Raw genomic sequence first — 2,500 nt, 5'->3', positions numbered from 1 at the left:
TTTTGTGTAAGACGTCGTTTTTCGGAGGGTCATCAGATGAAGAGGACGACAACTTCAATCCCATGCTCGCCATATAATTCCAAGACAAGTCTTGTTATTTTTTTCGAAAAGAGAGGCCAAGATTTCTAGTCCAGAAATTTCGCGAAGTCCGGAAATTCGCGATATATTTGAAAAAAAAACGATATATGCCTTCGTTTCCATCCCAATTGCACCGAATTGGTATTCGACATTCACTAAATTTTGAGTTCCGTTCGAATTTGAGAATTCCGGAAATGTTGCAATTCAACAATTAATCACCCATGTAGAAGTAAGTCTACGTAGACTTAAAAGAGAGCTGCAACAAAATCCTACCGCCAAAAACTTTTTTGCGAAGAATTCATCGTAGTCGGCAGGATTCGAACCTGCGCGGGAATAACCCAATGGATTTCAAGTCCATCGCCTTAACCACTCGGCCACGACTACCCGTTCGGAGCAAAGATTTGCCTTTGTAGGTATTACCGAAAAGTATCTAAAACTCTCTCACCAACGCGTTCGAAAGAATAGATTAAAAATTTCGGCAAATTTTCCTTTCGATCCGGTGAACGAGTGTCTCCGCAAACAAAATAAAAAAATTAAAAACATTGGCGTAGTTGCGAGCCCGCCAGGATTCGAACCTGGAATCTCCTGATCCGTAGTCAGGCGCGTTGTCCGTTGCGCCACGGGCCCGACGTTCCGCGTCATTCGTAATGCTTTGCAGTTTCTTTCCATTCCTTACTGTCGACGTCACATGTTCAAAAAGATTCTGCTCCCGCCCGAACAGGGACTCGAACCCTGGACCGTTAGGTTAAAAGCCTAACGCTCTACCGACTGAGCTATCCGGGCTCGTACGCTCTACTCTGTGAAACTTCCAGTTTTCCTTCCCTTATGCTTCGTCTTAAACATCGCACAGCATGAGGTAACGTAATCAAAGTAAACACGATTTGCCCTCCCACGTCTCTCGTGTCTCTTTGGCAACAAGTCGCAACGGGAACATTTTAAGACAAATCTTCGTTCAAACGCCGACTCGCTCCTGTAAAAAATGTCGCCCAACGTGGGGCTCGAACCCACGACCCTGAGATTAAGAGTCTCATGCTCTACCGACTGAGCTAGCCGGGCTGCCAACGATCTCGGATTGCAGTTAACGTGTCAAAAACTATATCCGTTATAATATCGCATTTTCTCGCTAAAGTCGATCGGTCGCTTTTTTATATATATCTGGAATGCAATACACTACACGTGGAATTCCTGAAACTGACTGGTGTAGTCATGGCCGAGTGGTTAAGGCGATGGACTAGAAATCCATTGGGATCTTCCCGCGTAGGTTCGAATCCTACTGACTACGTACTTGCACCAAAGGTATCAGCTTTTTACTTCGTTCTGAAATCGCGTTTTTTCATATCTCGAATGGAAGTTTTAGTTACATTTACGTCCGCATTTTATGCTACACTACGCTTGTTTTGTGTAAGACGTCGTTTTTCGGAGGGTCATCAGATGAAGAGGACGACAACTTCAATCCCATGCTCGCCATATAATTCCAAGACAAGTCTTGTTATTTTTTTCGAAAAGAGAGGCCAAGATTTCTAGTCCAGAAATTTCGCGAAGTCCGGAAATTCGCGATATATTTGAAAAAAAAACGATATATGCCTTCGTTTCCATCCCAATTGCACCGAATTGGTATTCGACATTCACTAAATTTTGAGTTCCGTTCGAATTTGAGAATTCCGGAAATGTTGCAATTCAACAATTAATCACCCATGTAGAAGTAAGTCTACGTAGACTTAAAAGAGAGCTGCAACAAAATCCTACCGCCAAAAACTTTTTTGCGAAGAATTCATCGTAGTCGGCAGGATTCGAACCTGCGCGGGAATAACCCAATGGATTTCAAGTCCATCGCCTTAACCACTCGGCGACGACTACCCGTTCGGAGCAAAGATTTGCCTTTGTAGGTATTACCGAAAAGTATCTAAAACTCTCTCACCAACGCGTTCGAAAGAATAGATTAAAAATTTCGGCAAATTTTCCTTTCGATCCGGTGAACGAGTGTCTCTGCAAACAAAATAAAAAAATTAAAAACATTGGCGTAGTTGCGAGCCCGCCAGGATTCGAACCTGGAATCTCCTGATCCGTAGTCAGGCGCGTTGTCCGTTGCGCCACGGGCCCGACGTTCCGCGTCATTCGTAATGCTTTGCAGTTTCTTTCCATTCCTTACTGTCGACGTCACATGTTCAAAAAGATTCTGCTCCCGCCCGAACAGGGACTCGAACCCTGGACCGTTAGGTTAAAAGCCTAACGCTCTACCGACTGAGCTATCCGGGCTCGTACGCTCTACTCTGTGAAACTTCCAGTTTTCCTTCCCTTATGCTTCGTCTTAAACATCGCACAGCATGAGGTAACGTAATCAAAGTAAACACGATTTGCCCTCCCACGTCTCTCGTGTCTCTTTGGCAACAAGTCGCAATGGGAACATTTTAAGACAAATCTT

The 2,500-nt window shown here is 44.3% G+C and overlaps 8 non-coding genes across 8 annotated transcripts; 1 reads left to right on the top strand and 7 right to left on the bottom strand.

Moving 5' to 3' along the window:
- Positions 1 to 380: 380 nt before the first annotated feature.
- On the bottom strand, positions 381 to 462 carry Trnas-uga (transfer RNA serine (anticodon UGA)). The gene has a single exon. It is a non-coding gene; the product is annotated as a tRNA-Ser (tRNA).
- A 170-nt stretch (positions 463 to 632) lies between these two features.
- On the bottom strand, positions 633 to 705 carry Trnar-acg (transfer RNA arginine (anticodon ACG)). The gene has a single exon. It is a non-coding gene; the product is annotated as a tRNA-Arg (tRNA).
- Positions 706 to 788: 83 nt separating this feature from the next.
- Positions 789 to 861, bottom strand: Trnak-uuu (transfer RNA lysine (anticodon UUU)). The gene has a single exon. It is a non-coding gene; the product is annotated as a tRNA-Lys (tRNA).
- Positions 862 to 1,061: 200 nt separating this feature from the next.
- On the bottom strand, positions 1,062 to 1,134 carry Trnak-cuu (transfer RNA lysine (anticodon CUU)). The gene has a single exon. It is a non-coding gene; the product is annotated as a tRNA-Lys (tRNA).
- Positions 1,135 to 1,278: 144 nt separating this feature from the next.
- Positions 1,279 to 1,360, top strand: Trnas-aga (transfer RNA serine (anticodon AGA)). The gene has a single exon. It is a non-coding gene; the product is annotated as a tRNA-Ser (tRNA).
- A 493-nt stretch (positions 1,361 to 1,853) lies between these two features.
- Positions 1,854 to 1,935, bottom strand: Trnas-uga (transfer RNA serine (anticodon UGA)). The gene has a single exon. It is a non-coding gene; the product is annotated as a tRNA-Ser (tRNA).
- A 170-nt stretch (positions 1,936 to 2,105) lies between these two features.
- Positions 2,106 to 2,178, bottom strand: Trnar-acg (transfer RNA arginine (anticodon ACG)). Its single transcript has one exon. It is a non-coding gene; the product is annotated as a tRNA-Arg (tRNA).
- An 83-nt stretch (positions 2,179 to 2,261) lies between these two features.
- On the bottom strand, positions 2,262 to 2,334 carry Trnak-uuu (transfer RNA lysine (anticodon UUU)). Its single transcript has one exon. It is a non-coding gene; the product is annotated as a tRNA-Lys (tRNA).
- Positions 2,335 to 2,500: the final 166 nt, after the last annotated feature.

The sequence above is a fragment of the Argiope bruennichi genome, chromosome 9 (genome assembly GCF_947563725.1).
Source record: "Argiope bruennichi chromosome 9, qqArgBrue1.1, whole genome shotgun sequence".
NCBI lineage: Eukaryota > Metazoa > Arthropoda > Arachnida > Araneae > Araneidae > Argiope > Argiope bruennichi.
The sequence above is the reverse complement of the archived record's forward strand: the minus strand, read 5'-3'. Positions and strand labels throughout refer to the sequence as shown.